Below are 19,369 nucleotides of genomic sequence, written 5' to 3' on the forward strand. Positions count from 1 at the left end.
TATCTGGTGTACTTCTGACAGAGATGAACTTTTTGTGGTGAACTTTTTACTCTAACAAGGCTGAGAAAACCGCTGAAAGCCAGGCTAATCCGTTTGCTATTGGGCCTTAAGGGTAAACTGGTCACTACTTCTGCAATACCACAGTTTTAGCGAGATTTAATGGAAACCGTAGCGATATTGCGCCATATTTTATTGAGAACAATGGTCTATTGGCCTTGTGATGGATTTTTTTAAAGAGTTTAATGAAAATAATAATAAAAACTTCGTTAAGACTAAAGTCTCGAAAGTGTATCTCGGTCAAACGGATTACCTTCAGTAAAAAAAAAGTATATATTGGCTTGTCGAAAAAGTGTAGACTGCTTCAAGCCAAATATGGAAGAAAATTTTATATTTTAAAATAACGTTACTAAACTAAGTATGCGCTAAAGATCGATTGCATTCCGCAATTTCACTGGTAATGCCATAGTCGGATCAGTCTGAAATTTGTTTAGTTTCAGGACGAAAAATTTTGTTACATGATTTTCGCATCTTTCCGTTAAATTTAAATTAATATCATTAAAGAAGTTCTACAGAAATCGAACAGAAAGTCTGATGGTGGCAGTACGGCATTCGCCGTGCCCATCTAAGTTCTTTCAATATTTGCCAGAGAGCTAAACATGTGGTCCGGATTCGTCATAGTGAAAGATGATGTTCCTTCATTCTACAGTTCCGGTCATTTTTTAATAGCTTGTTGTAATCTTCTTAGTTGGTGACAGTAGAAATTCGAGTCAACTATTTTGCAGCTCATAATGCACGATTCCTATTTAATCCCACCAAAGACATAGGATCGTCTTCTTTGGGAATCAGTCTGGGACCTGCCACAGGTTCCCATTTTTTTGCATATTATTGTCGTATGTGATCCACTTTCCATTTCCCGACAAGTGGTTCGATTACGTTGCATTTCTGTAGAGTTTTATAGATGAAAATACAACCGGGTAAATACTTTCAAGTCACTTTGTGTCAATTCAGGTCAAAACATCGAGATTTTTTGGAGTCAGCTATTTTAAAATGGTTGAAATTGTAGTAGTAATAGTAAAGGATATTTAGTTCCCTAGCGACACCATGACTACTCACGTATAGGTTCTGTCCAAATGTCGAAATAATTTCATTAACTATTTATGTAGTAGGTCGATCACAGCAAGGAGCTTTCGAAACGAAAGTGACAGAGTTATCTTTAAGCCGAAATCTTCCGATAACGCGTTTTGACCATAAAGAACAATCTTTTGCGACCCGGGGCAACATGTATCCTATTATCGAAATAAAACTTAAAATATACCCAATCTTCACAAATAATTTACTCATCCTTAGGTTGCTGTATCTCTATTTACTACTATTTAGCTCATTTACTGCTGCCGAATTATCAGCTTTCAAATGATATTAATGCAGACTCACATTACCTAGCATAGTGGCCTTTGAGCCATTTAGCTAGAAAAATCGTTAGTAAAATTTTGAGAATTCTTTATATATACTTTTTTACTTAGCTGAATAAGTTTATGAACATAGTTTATTTAAGGGTTTCTAACTGAGTAATGGAGGTCATGTGCTTAAATACCATGCCTTTTCTTGCACGGAGGCGGATAAACACTACTACCAGGCGAAGTTCTCACTAGATCTAAAAATCTAAAAAATGTTTATACATTGTATACGTATTGTGTTTTTACTATACTGCCCATAATCGCAAGTGCGTCCTAACCTTATTTAGCTCATTTTAGATACCGTTTTGTTGAATCTACAGAGAACTGTATGAGTGAAAAGAGTCACCCAGTATCTTTAGTGTTAAATAATAAGGAGTATATAACATCAAGTTTTGCTGCGTCGTTTAGCAGAAGGGTAAGCGTTGTTTAGCCACACCCTTCATCACTAGTAACGACTGTTGCTGCGCGACGTATTTCGAAAAGCTGATAGCGCAAACGACTGGCGTTCGACGTGTGACGGTGTCTCCTGGGAGGCCGGCAGCTCTACTGGAAGCTAAGGGCAGCCCTTGCGCAGGCTTTGGCTAGCTCGGTAGATCCATGTCTCTGACCGTAAAATCACGTCGGTTATACGATCTTCCCGTTTGAGGTGCTGTACGCGTAAGGTGGGTTGTGTGTGATGGCAGAGCAGTCGATTCAAAGCTGGTTTTTCGTGTTTCCGCAGAGGCGGTGTCCTATACATTGGTGATATTAATTAAAAAAAAATGCATTGGATAGGATCTAGTGTAGTAACTAAACGATATTGCTATGTGGACACAGGGGAACACCGACTCCCCCTTATTGTCTGTGCGAATAGCATTGTCTTTTTACACTGAGGACGAGCGGAATAGGGTTCGCTAGTGTTCGTCATTATTCGGGGCGATGGAACGCGAAAGAACTGAATTAGTACTGCTATTAGTCTTTAGGCAGTGGCTGCTGAACCGATTCATTCATTATGGAGAAGGGATCGCCCTGAAGGGGCAGAAGTAAAAAATCATTGTAAACAAATTTCGTCTGCTTACGTTGCCGAATAATATTAATCCATCCGCCTCGCATTGACGACTGTACATTTCACTCGAAGCTATTTCCAGGCTAACAGCCGATGAAGAACAGTACGATCACTCCGAATCGTATCTTCTATTTTGGTTGTCGTGTAGATGGTAGCTAGAACTGTCGACGATATGAGCCAATTTGCACACTATACACTACATGTCGGTGTTTGACGCACAGTTTTACGGTACATGGTACGCACAACAATTTTATACATTCAGTTGTAAATAAAAGACTCCAACATTGTTTTCAATGTCTATCGTTGTAGATGCGTATTACACGAATTTGTTGAATGCTGGTTGGATAGATAACTGGGTAAAAAAAAAGGTAGTCGGGTATTAGCCTAGCGCTCATCGAGAGGGTTTCGGATAGAAGATGGGTCGATTCGCTTAGGAGGCCGTACAAAATTCAAAGCTGTCAAAGGTTGCGAAGTCAGTCACATAGAACGAGACAGCAGGATATGGTAAATTCAGCTGATAAGCTGGACCAAAAGGCCGGATCAACGATCAGGATGTGGCATTCGTGTACGATGGATTGTCACTACTAAGTGGTGTCCTGTGCCATTGTTAATGAAAGTGCTGACAATCAGTAATGAACCTGCTGCCGACAACTATGTCAACCAATCGACACAAGAAAGCAAGGGCGCTGATTCCCGTCTGAGATTTCGGTTTAAGGGAAAGGAGATTCATATGCTATTTGAAACAAAGCAATTAGCGGAACTTCATGGATTGGAATCCATAACACAAACGAATATACATATTTCATAAAATCCTTTGGCAGCAGCTGAGTTTAGTTTTTTAAGTAATCAAAATAAGAGGGCACTGACCAGTTTCTATTTAATTATTGTTATCCATATTCCCTTGTGGGCAGATCGTGTAATTACTGATTATTTGATGTTCAGTATTGATTACTATAGGTACAAATTGTTGTTCTCATTAGAAAACGATTATACTGAAAGCAAAAATCGATTTATTCCTGCGTCTAGTCAAGTTGATGAGTGCCTTTTTTGGACGCGTCCTAAGACCATCTGCCATTGTATGTGGTAGAGGTCATTTAACAACAAAAAAAATTATACTACTTCGATACAACACTTGGTTCAAGTTTATTAGCAAAGCTAACTCCGTGGAACGTGAGACAAATAGCGTAAGGTATGGCGCTTCTTCTGAGCAGCTCAAAGGAGTAGGCTGTAAGTGCGTAAACACACGACACGAACAACTTGTATTATAGCCACTATCGTCTCATGCAATGCCTTTAGTTACTTTATAAACATTTCTAGATGCATAAGTAAAGACTACATAAAAAAGCTTCTCTTCTCCTCTATACATATATATATATATATATATATATATATATATATATAGGGTCTCTTGATTTCGCGGATTACCGACATGAAGTATAATTTGACGACTATTAGGACAAGGAACGCTGGCTAGCAGCTAGGCCCGATCGAAAGAACGTTGGCTGTTTTGAAAGGAGTATTTTGCCCCAGTGTTCTAACGCGTCCGTCGACCTGGTGTAAAGGCATAACATTACAATAGCACTATCCAAACAGACCAGATTTTACAAGAGGTCGCAGGGGCTCTTTGGAAAAAAGAAAAGGATAAATATACTATTTATCCTTTTCTTTTTTCCAACAAGAGTAAGATACTTCAGCTACAAACATTACAAATCCTAGTTTATTATATATACAACACTGCATCTTATATATTATAAGGGGTGCCGATTTGCTTGATAGGCTGTTTAATAGAAAATGTAACAACAGTAGTTTCGTACATATCCAAATTATAAAAGATCTAAGATTTCTGATAACATTTATGTTTTATCTTGTTTATCAAAAACGGAGCGTTTTACAGATATAGAATATAACTCTGTGAGAAATCATAGTGCTTAGAAACACTAGTGCTTAGAAAGTTCAATTCCTTAGAGTTTTATCCATCCGCTTGGACCGCCTCGTAGTGTTCCAAAGAGATTCGTATAATGGTTTCTGTTATGCAGAATCTAGCTTACCTGAAAATAGAGAGATCGCATATTAGTCTTAAAGTGCGTGTTAAATAACTGTTTCTACTTCCATAAAATCGCTTCGTTACTCCGTACACTAGTTTTTCCCACTAGGAGACATCCTCATAAGCCCCCAGCCTAGTGTTTTTCGTTTAATAACTATACACAAAAAAACTGATATTAATGCCTTTTTATATATGTTTAATAACACGAATTGAATCGTTTGTTTCATGTAACAACTACAGAATTTCATTGTAAAGTATAAATGTAGTAATAAACAGAGAGATAAAGTGAAAACAAACGAAAATCTAAGAAGAATCAACGTCCTATCTATAGGCTTACGATTATTATTATTACATCTGAAGGCAATATTCATCTAAAGGCAATACATACAAAATTGAGGTTCGATTATTTGATTCGAAGCTAAAAACTTTCTGTAGAAAAAAAGCAGAAAGAAAATACGATTTCACCTTACTTCCTACCCTGACTTTCATCTGAACATCAAGCTATTTGGATGCATAATAATCTATACTTTTTTTTTTTTTATATAAACAACAGGAGCATACAATGTGCTCCAGCGTTCTCATTCGCGAATGCTCCATTTTCGGAAACAAGAAGCCATCTTCAGACACGACTTGAAGCCGCTACGTTTCGATTCGGAATCGCACACCTCATCTGCCATGCCAGCAGGGCATGTCTAACCTATACACTGAATTACTCGGAAACAAAGCATTTGTTCTTAGCTAGCCCATTACATCCACTAATGCGTGTTTTTTTTGTTGTGCAATTATCACTTCGTCGAAGGTCTATAATCGGCTTATACCACGAGCCCCAAATGGCAGATGAAAGTGGCGAATCCATTTTTAGCTATACAGAGTGAAAAAAATGTGTTCAAATTTTAATAAAATGATTTTGTCGTCTGTTCTAGTCACCTATGGCATTACTGGCAACAAATATTGTTGTTGAGTATTTCCGTGTTTTTGACTTTTCATGGTTGTAGAAGAAGAGAAGGCGAAATTGCTTTTTGATACTGATACCCTCACATAGATATAGTACCCGATCAGAGCCAACAAAGGCCTGTCTGTCACAAGAATGAATGGGCAGGTACGAACAACCAGTAATGAAAGGGCCCATGGAAACGACCATTTATGTTCAACTAAAATTTTCAAGAAAACTATCTGGTCCATTAGGAGTTTTTGTTCTTCTTTCTCTATATATTTCAATCATTTTTTTTATAAAAGTGCTTTCTTTGACTACAGAACTAAGAGCTAAACATAGCAGCAGCTCAAGTGTGTGTGCGATGTACACGTTCTCCATATGTGTCAAAAAAGGCGGATGTATTGCGAATCCGAGAATGTTTCAAACTGCTAAATCCGAAGGTCAGATAGTCTTCCACCACAGTTGTATCTGGTTGTTGCCTATGACGGCCGAAATTTCTGTTCATTCTAATGCGTAGCATCGTCAATCGCCTGATGGAAGCCTGATACGCTGCAAATTACGGTGGCTTCACAGAATGACGTTCCTTTCTTCCGTCTTTTGACTTTTCACTTTGACCTTGTTCTTCGTATCTTTCATAAATGCGTGAAAATAAAATTTATTTATAATTGAATTAAATTATTAGGTAGTTTAGCTGCAAGGCGTGCCGCTGTATGGGAATGAACAAACAACAGCCATCAACCAAACTTTGTATGTGCATATATAGTGTATTGGAGGTGGTGGAAAATTTTGCAAAGGCACGAGATAGACTAAGCTGTCCAGAGTTTTCACACATGTCTATTTTACATTTTTATTTAAATTCTAATTCTTCTGATTGTTATGATTTATGCATAAGTATATAAAACTATAAAAACATAGATATGTAAACAAAAGTAATTTGTCTGTCTTAGATTTGAATCAACACTGAAAGCTTTCAAAGGCAGCTTATCAACATGCGTGAGGGGATAAGATCATAGCGCGTATAAAGTAATACGTGGATATTTGTAAAAATTAACATTAAATTAGCGTAACAAACACATATAGAAATACTTTATTTGGCTTATCGTTTATCGGTTTTCATTTGTTATTCGATATTTACATTTGCACAGGACAAATACGGGATAGTTAGCTTATATCACTTGGGTCCTTGCTTTTCATCAAGACACCAGGAGGCAGAACTGCGTATGAGCGGAAGCTCTAATGCAATTTTATACTTTGGCGAGAATTCGCTGCCAGTATCCATTGGCTACGATCGGCCACTTTGGGCAGGCCCCTTGAAGGCATAAAAGTCTGGAGCGTCTCTTGCTACGAGCCGTCTTGCTTTAAGTTCTCTACTAGCGGAGGCATGCTTATCTATCATGTTCAATCTGTCTTCCAATGTATACGGTCAGATCATCAGTGTGCTAGTAGTTACTTGTACGAAGGTAGCGGCCATTATGTCGGAGACTCTACGTCAACGGCGACTTACACAGCAGGTCCTGTAGTCACCCGCGCCCCACGTGTGCCGTCCACACAGCAGTTAATAGAAGCTTGGTCGTCGCTCTCGGCTTTGCCTGAAGCTTGTGTGCACTTCGGCCCCGCGTTGCTACATTGGATATTGAATCTAATAGAGAAACTGGACAGGACTGGAGCATCGTGGGAGTTCCTTGAGGGCCATGGGGCCATGGACAGTGTTTGGGAGCGGCGTTTGGGAGCATTTGCACCGAGGGCGGGACGAGAAACACGCGCAGCTAGGAGACGCAGAAGCTCCATTAAGAGACCACAGAAAACATGTCCCATAGGAGAAGAAGTAGTGGGGAGGTAGGACATCTTAAGAAATCCTCTAGATCGTCCAACAGCAAGACGTTGTGACTGCGATGCGCGATTCGAACAGTGAGATCAAACAAGCCAGCATCTATGAGAAATTAAGTCGCGTGAAGGCTGACTGATTCTCTTTAAGCGGGTAGATTTGCTAAATCGTCTCATGAGAAGATTGCTAACGAGAATCATTGCGCTAAAGGGGTTGCTTTAGACCCGTAAAAGTGGACAAGATAGTACATTGGTGATTCAGTGAACCTGTTGTCTCTCAGAAAGTTCTATGTAGTGCCGAACTGTAATGAGAAACACTGTGGAATACGCTGTTAACATCACGGAGCACACAGACGATGCTAGGACGGATGAACCCATCTACTAAGGTTCGTAATAAGGGAGAGAAGCAGAGAACGCCATTTACTTTCTTATGCAGACTGATATTTCAGATGGCGGCAAACGAATATTGCTATACTACGAAACTGCACCTCGAGAGTTGTTTAGTTTATGGGAAGGCCATACACATACACGCATAAACGTTCTCATCGAATTGTACGCTTATCATGTCGGAACACATTATATCAGGAAGCGCTAATACGTTGCGATTTCGTCGAATCCGATTTTGTGTGCGCTACATATACCAGAGGTTATGGCTACCTTCTTGTGGGATACTATTCAGTCTGTGGTGATCTCGTGAAGAAAGACGCAGGATTTGTTGAGACCAATTAAAAACCACAAAAATTCTGTTACTAGACAAGTAGAAAAGCAGCTTTTTTTTAAATAGCAAAACTTCAGATAGCTCATCGGTAGACAATCCCGTTAAAATTACAGGGGTCCCTTGTGGCTTATAAAATCGTGTAACAATAAATGTACTTTTTCAATCTTCGGACATATTTCCTCAAACTAACCGCCATACGCGTGTATTAAACAGAAAGTAGTGCTGAATCGACTATCCGCATCCTATGCACACCCACCAATACTGTTCAACATTAAAGCAAATTTGCCCCATTGGTTCATTTTATTATTTGCGTGACGTAAGTGACGGCGCTCTTTGACACTGGTCATGTGCGGTAGAACGCTCTCAAAATCTTCTAGTCGTAACACAATTGTCTAGCTATAAAAGTTTCGCAGAAAATTCGCATCGTTTGTTGCATCATTTCAAAAACTCCGTTGGATAAATATCGGTCACCGATCTGCATTACTTAGGACTGACGAAATATGGTCCTCCGGAAACTGCTGTATAAATAATCGGTCCAATTAAAAATGGGGTTTGAGCTACTTACGCAAAGGTTATGACACAGAACAGGCAATCAAAAACAATAATATTTTTGTAGTTATTCGGTCACAGGCGGCTTAGTGGATTTACGACAACCTACTATTAGCAAATGTCTGACGACTTTGTAGGAGCTGCTGAACGGTTCACGCTGAGCAGCTGGTATACTTGGCGATCGAAAACCTGGTGGCAGCTACAAGCTGCAGCTCCTTGAATCTAAGAATTGCATTTATTGATGATATACGAAACCTGTCAGACCCTAGGGCCTTATTACGTCCTGTCCTTGGCTGACATTGGCGTCTGGTAGAAACTAGGCTCGTGGAGCTAGGAGGCACTAAGCTTAAATCTCGGACCTACAGCGGGAAGCTGGAACGAAATCAGGTTGGCGAACCGCGAAGGAATACTGCGCAGCATAGTGCTTAAAGCAGCTAGCTTGCCATATACATCGTAAAGGCCAGAGCACTTACCAGTCATAGAGAACCATGTGTACAGTAACTACGTTTTGCGTACGGTCGCAGAGAACGAGTCGCTCCCCTCCACCGCATCGACTTCATTTCTTGATTGCGCCGAATAACGCTAGCAGCAACGGCGGCAGCGGCGGTGGAGGACCAAACTGGTCAGCTGGCAGACCAAGCCAAGTGCAATGGAAATGGACTCAGCTCGCTCTGGCCCGTCGGTCGGCTGATCGCATTGTAAAATGGCCTTCCGTGGTATGACCACTGATAGTTTCACCAGATGGAGGGGTTCGTGCCGGCAGCAGCTACAGTTTTCCACATCTCGTTCCCCTTTTAGAGTTCGCGACCGTGGCGGGGTGCATTTGCGGGACTGGCGACTGCACGTTACGAGCCGTTTGGCGATTACGTTTGCTAAGGCCGGCGCCGAATAGCCGCTTGCGCTGTGGAAACCACAGCTTATATCGAGAAGCCTGCCACGTAGCCATTGCCTCAATGAGAGAGATCTGTGTTTTCAAGTGTGCAACAAAAAAAGCTGGGTCTGCTTTAGGGTGACGCCGCTTACAATAAAAATAACTAGAAAACGCGGGCTAGTAGTACGTTTTCTACCGTTTATTATATCATTTGTCTTTAAGAGTCACATAGAAAATGCTATTGGCTATGCCGCTTCTATATTGTTGCCAGGTAGTAGCTTTCATAACAGTATTACGCTTTCCAGTTTTTGCTTGGGTAAATATGAAGGAATAATGAAGCTTTTTATTTTTCAATCTAGTTCAAATTTCACTAATCTAATATAAATTATGCTGAATTTGTTTAGCCATTCGTTTGAGTTATACTTGTGCACTTTTTACAGGCACTAGTTTTTTTAAAAAAGCCCTAAAAAATAGAAATCCGCAAGATGCCGAATGTTTGCTATCATCTCGCCCTTTTCTCAGCAATCTTCGATTCGAATTTACTGAACTATTCGTCCTGCAAATTCTTGCTCAAAAATCTGAAACTGAAGATTGATACGTTTGTGGGTGCTGTTGATGCGATGATGGCGTTGATGCCAACCATGGCGTTGATGATGTCTGGTTGCCCATAGGTCCGAACGGCTAATACATGCACATTGTGTTAGTTGAAAATTTCTTAATAATGAAAATGATACCAATATGCCAGAGGAACCCAAAGCGCATCTGGTGGCATACACAGATTCTAAATGATATGCTTTTCTCGAATAAATATAAGTGTGAGATCAGCAGGGCGCCTATTACATTGATCATATAAGTTGATCACAGTAGACAGTGTGTCTATTGAACCTTGCCTTTCGCTCTGTTTTCTCAGGAAAATATTGTCAGTTATTGTTTTCTATTGTTCTCCTTGGGACATCCTTGGCAATCATTGCTTTTTTAGTATCTGTTGAATTGACCACGACAAACTTCGGCTGTTTCACACTGATTCTGCTAGTATCAACCAATGGATTCACTAGTCAGTAAGTGACAGGAATGGATAAAAGAAGGCCGTTAACAATCTTATGTTTAAAATTTATCCGATTTGGCAATGCTGTCAATTGTGTCCAAAACAAACGGACACATTCGTAGATTTAATGTGTGCAACTTCCTTATACATATATATATATATATATATACATTACAGCTTGAGAGCTTTACTGTGTATCGTTAGCAAAGGTTTTATGGCACGCTATTTTTGCGGCATCATTTTTTCTTTGTCATTATTTCTAATTTTTTATGGCACATTTTGTCAAAGCTTGCTTCTTCCATTAAGGAACTCGTATTGCACCACGACCCTCGTCTGCTGGTGTCGGCGTTAGCGCCAAAGTTACCAAAAGTCATGTTGTTGTTATGTGACGTCTCTTTAAATTGGGTCCTGTTTGTCGGCCAATAACCGGTCGCGCTGCGCTAGCAAGCCGAAGCCAATGTCAACATTTTCGAATGATAATCCATAGAGTCACTGATGTGGCCAGCAGTAGTGGCGACAGCTGGTGAGTAGGATTTACCTCTTTGTGTTGGATAGTTAGATCGTTCAAGTGAAGTTCTTTGTTTGGTGTGCGTAATGTCTTTCGTTCCCCTTTTGAAGCTTGTTTGTGTCTGCCTGCCTGGCTGTCATGACTAGCAGCGCCGCCGCCGCCGCCATTGCCATCGCCATCGCCGCAAGCAGGTCTCTCAGCTTACTGCTTATTTAGGCAACCGGGGTCAATCGTGTGTAGTGTAAGTAGAACTAGTAGAAGTAATCGTGGCAGTAGAACGTTTGGTCGATGATTACCCAAAGGGGGATAGAGGGAAGCGGTGGGTTTGGGCCTGTTACTAGAATTTACGGTTGATGCTGCTGCTGCCTGGAATCTTTCGGCTATTGAATCAACCAAAATGAAGTACAGTAGAAATTTCGCTAGAAAACAGATATGTATTCGTAACGTCGATGCATTGAAGGGTGTTACTACTTAAAAACTAGACCATGCGAGATTACGGTTGCTTATTACGCTGTACGCCAATGACATGGCAAGATGGCTATACAAGGTAAGCAATTTCGCTATGCGGATTAATGTACTCAAGTGACTGTTTCTCTTTCTCGAAGTTTTTCAGACTACAGATTTTTGTCTCGCAACAGCATTGTCCTGTGCTCCAGCAAATTGTTTCCGGTACTATAATGCCTTCAGTAAATGTATCGCGCCACAAGGGTGCGCGCATCGTTTGGCCAGCACCACGTGTGTTCCATCAGAGCACATTGCTATATTCAAGTTTACCGAGCCCAACCTTACGGCAATCCGTCGAGGAGTGGAGATCATGGATATCTCCGATAATCGAACAATTGTCTCGTTCAAGTGTGGACAACCCAAGTGAAAATCCTTTAGATAGCGAAACATTTACAATTCATGTTGAATGTCAGCTACAAGTGGTGGAAGCACGAGACAATTTCCTCTGCTGATTAATTACAAAGGGTATCATTCAGCACTGATTGCTCTTTTCTGTGTATATTAATGTATGGTTTTTTTACAAAATCCTCGTCAAATACAGTTCTGTCATGAAGTTAAAACACCTTGAACGATAGACTACGATTTCCAACAGTTAACATGTCCTACCAGTGTGTTACTGTTTGTCACGTATAGTATAAGGTTCAAAGACTGAGAGGGAAACCTCCATATTATCCACTGTTCCATCCACATCTTGTAAAACGGTCAGTGATTATTACAGATTTAACTTGACAAATACCATAACGTCACCTTGATGGATCAGAGGGAGGCAGCAGAAACTAACCCAACGGGTCCTTTTCTCATTTTCGCACCGTACTTTAAATAGGGAATTAGAGGTATATAAGGGTTAATTGGTATTCAGTATCCAAACCCGTAGAATAAACATATTGTGTTTGCTACCGTCGTATCCGCTGTCTTCTTTAAAAAATTTCACACTGGCCCGAACACGGTCCAGCGTGCGAGTGTAGACACAGAGTCAATTTTCCCGCCAGCTCCTAGAGCATCTTTTATGACCATTCAACACATGCAACATTAGAAACTTGTATGAATTATCGTACTGTGTTCGCTTATTCAGCTCACAGTAACAGCATATGATACCTGGTAAGTGAGCAACATTTATGAAAACAAAGTAGCTAACTTTATCATTAAATTTTATTACACGTGGACCCATTTGAAGCAGATCTTAACGGCGCCTTGAAGCAAAAAAAAAGCACCAAATCGTAGATGGCAAGCAAATGAACTCTCTCTATTAGGAGGTATTAGCTCTCCTAATGTGCGAAAGACAGATTATACCACACTTGAACAGAGTGCAAGTTTCCAGCTGCATTGATAGAACATAAGCTACACGTTGATGCAGCACGTTATCACCGAATAGACTTTCCCGAACTTTCCAACATGTGCCACTCGAAAGCATATCGTCGCTAAAGCGTCTCTAAGTTCCTGGGCTAAATTTTCTCATCTAATAGGCGACACCAATAAGTTATACCGATACTGATAAGTTCTAGACACATACAGTTCCTGCAGACGATTACGTTATGTCAAATTACGTAATCAACTGTTTTTACTAGTTACCCATATATGAGCATGCGATTGTAAGAACGCGATATGTCTACGCAATAGATATACTATCGTCACTGGAATAAGGCGACAACGAACAAGCGGCATACGGTGGAGAATAGTCAATCATTTATTATACTTTTAGCACTTGAGCGCAAATTGGCAAAGCTAGCACTATAAGCAGATGCAGTACCGGATTACGCGGATCATTTTCGTGATGATTTTTTCATGGTAAAGAAAAAAAAAAAGCCGTTTTATTGTTCGCCCGCCTGGTGATTGCCTTTTATGAGGAAGTCTAACGAAAGGCCCGAGGCCCTGCCAAGACGCCGCGCGCTGTCACCTCTTACGGTGCCATCTCAAATCGATGTGGGAATGGATGCCGTTATACAGTCAAGTTCAGTCAACCAAAAGTCTTCACTTCGCGCTTGCCAGCTCTGTGGTAGTGGTAACCGGTCGGCTCCGCTCCTTGTAATACATAATAATAATAATAATGAGTCGATGCTTTCGTTATTATTGGTCTTCGAAAACAGCGACTAAAGTCGGCGTGTTGTGCTCGTTGTAACGCATCCCATCTCTCCAGAGCTAAAATTACAACTCAACAAACGCCGACGAAAACATTTGACGAACGAGAACAGCCATGAGTTACGTTTGGTGTCGTTTCCCGACCTATTTTAGCCCAAGGTGGGCCGGGCGAGGACTTATTTGCAAGCTTTGAGCTGGGTAGAATCGAGGTTTAGTACACAGCTAGAGAATGAGCCGAATAAAAAAAATCAAACCAAGTTGAAGTTTGTCCTAAGTGCGACACACGATCTCGGTGTCAGTGGACAGCTGGCTGTTCATGCTAATGTTGGATGAGTCGCTTAGTTGCAGTCCACAAGGTTCCTGTATGTGTTCCGGCTTGTTGATCGATATAGAACCAACAATAAGCGTATATATATAATTGTTTATTATGCAACAGTGGGCGAAAAAGCAATGGCTCCATTAATGTCGAATGTATGTGAGCACTTTAAAGCCGGTGGTGAAGAACCGGCATAATAATAACTTACGGCATGGATGATTATTATAATTTCTCAGCGAAATTTTGTTTGAAATTACCGCTCCATTTAGCCTGGCTTCGTATAAACCTAAATCTGTCAAATTTATTGCATTTGTTCTTTCTAGTCAAAGTCGACATAGCTACCACAGCAACAACAACAACAACAACAACAAAGGCCGAATCGCTGGACGAGCTGTCCTTGATTCAAAAGGGCGGATTCCAAGTAATTTTCAAGCGAACAGGCTCTTATATAGGCCATGTCTTCTATTCCACTTGATAGCTTTGGAGCCATTGATTTTGAAATCTCGTATATTTGATAACTTTTGCCGCCACTCTGACGTCATACAGGTGCGTCATTTTCATTGTCCAGCAACAGGTCCAATAAGAGGGGCAATAGCAGCAGACAGCTCTCACCAACACGAATGAACTGATCTAGCGAAGGAGGCAACTCCTCCGTTGGATGATATGAGGATTCGACGAATGGATAACAGACGACGGAAGAATGTTTCATGCGCGCACGCGAGCGCCAGTATGTATCCTCTATATGTATATACCTATAGAGATAACGTCTTCCCCGAGAACAGGCATTGTATCTTCCAGCCCGCTAATGAATATACAAACGGCTGCGTTATTTTACAAATGTTTCAAAAATGCCAACTATTATTCCAGGTGGCAATATAGCTGCCGCTGCTGCTAAGAGGGCATTGAGTATAGAATAACGCCATTACATACGAGAACCTACTGATTGCTGGCCGGCGAGTGCTTTCTTATTGACCGATCAAGCACTCGACAACTGTCATCTTAACAATGGCAGATTAATTGGTATTCATTGTCATATGGACAAGCTGTTGAACCGTAAGACCCAAATATACTACAAATATATAAGTAAATGCGATAATCGTACAGCGAACGCTGTGGGGTGTCTTCACCACGATCTTCATACGCTCAATAGTCGAAAGCGACAAATCAAAGGGCAAAGAAGATCGTGCCACCTGTCAAACAAACAAAAACACTCTAGCCGAGATGACCATGATACCAGCGAGTAGACGAGCACTAAGATTTAGAAAGCTATCCTTTTAAATTTTTCCAGTGTTGTGCCCTTAAGTACAGCAGTGATACTTCGCAGAGAAGTCCATTCAGCTGAATCGTACGTATATATTTGGCTATATAAACGAATCCATATTTTCCTATTGAATATAGTGCTTTACGAAATCAAGCGTATTTTATTGTCTCGTCTGCGGAAGGCTATAATGGGAAGCTGTAACTAACATTCGTTCGTGTTCGCCTTTCGAATGTTATGTGCTGAGATACGGTATGATTTGTCGAACCGAGACCACGAGTGCCGCCCCCTACGTTTCTGATAGAAATGAGGGCCAAGCGTCGGGCAAGAATACGACTGGTAATTTGAATAGCCTTTGCGACTGCTATAGCAAACGCTAGGCCATTGTGACCTATTGCCCTACCACGATGTACAAACGACGTGAACCCAATGGCGAATACAAACATACTGTTTCTCAATTTAATTGTTATACGATTTCAAAGCAGCGTGTTTCCATTTAGCTCATGATGGGAGATGGTCCTTTGTTAACATTTCTTGCCAATAAAGTTCATCAGACGTCTGACAAATGGACCAGTCCAGGCTTGAGCGAGGATACCTATCGATACTATTTGTTAGGCCAGATAAAGTTAATCCGATCCGCTTAACATTGTCGCCTTAGAAATGTATTGTAGCGTGTTATGAAGTCTTAAATCAATGGCAATGTTTGTTGTTCTTTTGTCAAGTCATTTTATATACAGTATGCCGCAGGCACAGGGATAAAGACTTTCGTCATGGAGTTATCATCGTAGAGAATTAGATACTTTCAAGAACAAGATACTCCCAAGTAGGGTAAAAAAAATGAAATGATCAATATACTGAAAACGCTACATTGTTGTAATTAGTATCGCACATGGCTTATTCGGATCATGGGCCGTTCGTCTTTGACCACAACTGACCGCCGGTTGGTCACTTCCACATAGATCTGCGTGGTGCGTTGCCGTGGCTTCAGGTCAGCCTCTATCTTGACGGGGGTATCGGGGGTAATAGAAATAGAGAAAGAAAAGGAAAGCTTGCCAGTCCGGCGCTTGCGTGTCTCCCTCTAGTTATCCAATGGCAATGGCAGCAAATCACGAAGTTCGGACTGACCTCTCGCATCGTGAACACGTATAGGCAATTTACGCTTTCTGTTACGTTTTGATATGGCGTCTTTGCCGCTACATGACGTTGAACTCAGTTGTTTTCGTTGTCCGAAAAGAGTGAGACTCTTCAAATTCGGTTTGAACAACGATGACAAAAGGCATTTTATTGGGTCTTTCGATTCTGCCATTTGAGAACTGGATCGCTATCAGAAACGGCATTTACCTCTGGCTTTGGCTGACACAGAAAATCACCTGACGGAGCAACTGCTCCATGTGTATTTTATGTAATATTATCTGGAACGTTGTTTGGTGCTTCTGAAGCTTATATCATTAGATTGGTCGTTTTTGCTTAAAGAAATCATTTCTCCACGATAATATGTATATTGTTAATAGTAGCGTTATTTCTACCTTCACCGATATTGTTCTGCTTCATATTTTTTTCCGTATGTGGCTTCTGTTGCGCGAAACATCGATCGTCATCAATCTACAGAATCCCTGATGAAAGCTAAGCGTTCCTCTTAGGCGATCTACATAACAATCGTTAAATACGAAAATATAAAAAAATTAGATGTAAATAGATAGCCTGGAGCACTGGTCGGGGGTGTGAGAAAGGTAAAATGTATAAACGATAGACATTCGTTTTTTTTTTTTTGGCCTTTGTTGTTCTCTGATCGTATTTGTATGACTGCTGTGAAAATCAGTCATGTCCTAAATCTTGCCACTTTTATACCTGTTGCAGGTCGCACTCGCAATGCCGAAGCCATATTTCGGTTACAGCGCCAAACATCTAGTAGTAAATAGCATTCGACTGCCTTTGACAATCCTGGCTATTTTATTCATTCACATTCATTACTATTTTACTACGCTTGAATTTCTCGTTTCGATTTCAATTTCAGTACTAAATAACCTTCATATTATAAATATAATAACTATATTGATGTTATGCTGCCTAGATTTTTTTTTGTTGTTATTATTATAACAAAATAGGTATATAATCCACAGCTGATTCATACGTAGCGAAACATTGTTGCCATAGCGATACTTCTCTCTTCCATGTAATATTTTAGCGTAGTCATGAATGTAAAGATATCGCCACACGATCGGCCAATCTTATCAGCTCAAAATTTCGCTTTATGCGAGGTTATTTTAGTTATGGCCTATAAATGGGGGGGTTTAGGCCATCTGCGCAAATATTGTCTCGAAATTTCATGGTCGTTTATTGGCTATTTGTGAAGCACGAAGGTATAGCTGATCTATTCTATTGTGCTTACAGATGGCAAGGAAATCTGTAAAAAACTAATTTTTGCGTAGATCAAACTCACATGTAACGAAGGATTGCGCGTTATTAATGAAAATATGATAACTATAAAATTATGTACGAGCCGTTTAGTAGTCATGCAAATTACGTATTTATATACTACTTTTAGATAACTGAAAAAGTTACCACCCCTCTGAGATACGGCTGCATATAACAGTGGTTCTCATTATGGACGACTGTTAATTATATGTTATACACATCGCGTGGTTAAACGTTAATTAGTTTTTATGATTGTTATTATGTTATTTAGGATAATTAGTCTCACGTTTTTGGATCCGTATTTACTTCGGAAAGTAAATATTTTAGGCCAGAATACACCAGTTTATGACTGACAGCTAAGTGTACAGACGGCTTTAATAATCTCGTCGTAATAAATGACGTTTTCAGCTTCATACAACTGCCAGGCCGCGCTTGCCTAGCGCACATTTGATGTCCCGAGTGGAACTTGTTTCGTTTCTGTTTGTGAACCCCTTTGGACATCACTCATTTTGTCGTCCCGCTGTGGAAAAATTTAACCTAAGAAGCACTTGCATAGCTTTGAGTAGTTGTTACAGCCCAGCAATCTCGGAACCAGTAGAGATTACTTTAGGAGATATATTAGAGTATGATAGATCACTCAGTGTCGGTAAAATAGCTTGCGCATGGATATTCTAAGCATCCACACTTTTCCATTCGAACCTCTGCCTCCCGATCCGCAGTTTCTATAGAAACAATTGTTTCAAGCCTTCGCCTAAAAGGCGCTAACTTGATGACTCTATAATGATTTCCTGTTGGTAAAAGTTGCATGGACGAGCGCGGCAACTGCTTAAGCTGAAGCGAAGAGCAGAGGACACAATATTTCGAGCCTAATTCTAACTGTTGTCTTGAGAAATCTAAATGATCACGATCCTGGAGTATTTTTTTCCCATAGATCATATTTGGATCAGTTTAATTTGAGCAATAGCCCGTCTTGTGCCTATAGACGATTTGGTGCTAACTTCTGTCATCGTCTTCACAATCATATTTACTACTACTACTACTACTACTACTACTACTACTACTACTACTACTACTACTACTACTACTACTACGATCACTGAAGTGGCTGTTCATTGAAATACGCATTACGGTGTGTGTGTGTGTGTGTGTCGTTTGCTGGGATCTTCGTTTACCTTTCGACACCAAAACGCTTTTGTGGCCTCGATAAGGTCGCATGATCTCCCTTCAACTAGATAGCGTTTAGTGAATATAAGGCCTATGTTGTCGATGCAAACAACAGGCACACCCATGTATGCACACGTTACTCAAGGAACTATTGGCAACAACAGCCGGGAGAGGGCTACTATTCATGTACAATTTTTGTCAGTATCCATATGTATATAAGTAAGTTCCTACACTTACGTAAGCCGGCAATGTATTTTGACTATCGATGACTAGCGCAGCTAAGTCCTTCCTTACCTATTTGCCTTCTGAAAAAACGAAATATTAATATAAGCATCGTCAGAACGGCTTCGGACCGTTGCAAATATCGAGCTTGTTGTAAGCGATCATGCTAAAAGTATTACGAACGGATTCATTTCGTTTTATAATACTTTCATCCGTTCCGACAGTAAAAGTCCCGACTATTTTTTAAATACGTATATTATAATTTTACATCTGTCAAATGGGTAAATCTGTATCTGATGAGTGGAGTAGCTGTCGAAAAACTGTTGCTTCATTCGATTCCACTTCATTCATATTTGTTAACTTCAACTTCAGCTAGAAGCCTACAAATCGAGTTACTGTTTGGCCTGAAAGTTCAGGGATTA

The 19,369-nt window shown here is 40.4% G+C and overlaps 1 long non-coding RNA gene across 2 annotated transcripts in view; it reads right to left on the reverse strand.

Moving 5' to 3' along the window:
• Positions 1-3,623: 3,623 nt before the first annotated feature.
• LOC111262909 (uncharacterized) overlaps positions 3,624-19,369 on the reverse strand; it is a 61,887-nt gene continuing 46,141 nt past the window's right edge. The window contains exons 1-2 of one of the 2 annotated variants that reach the window (XR_002681919.2): positions 9,042-9,583; positions 3,624-4,547 (exon numbers count right to left, since the gene is read on the reverse strand). This is a non-coding gene — a long non-coding RNA (uncharacterized LOC111262909). Of the gene's footprint in view, positions 4,548-9,041; positions 9,584-19,369 lie in introns of those variants that run through there. The other variant, XR_015312084.1, reaches the window with a different exon arrangement.

The sequence above is a fragment of the Varroa jacobsoni genome, unplaced genomic scaffold (genome assembly GCF_002532875.2).
Source record: "Varroa jacobsoni isolate VJ856 unplaced genomic scaffold, vjacob_1.0 scaffold_713, whole genome shotgun sequence".
In the NCBI taxonomy this organism is placed as follows: domain Eukaryota; kingdom Metazoa; phylum Arthropoda; class Arachnida; order Mesostigmata; family Varroidae; genus Varroa; species Varroa jacobsoni.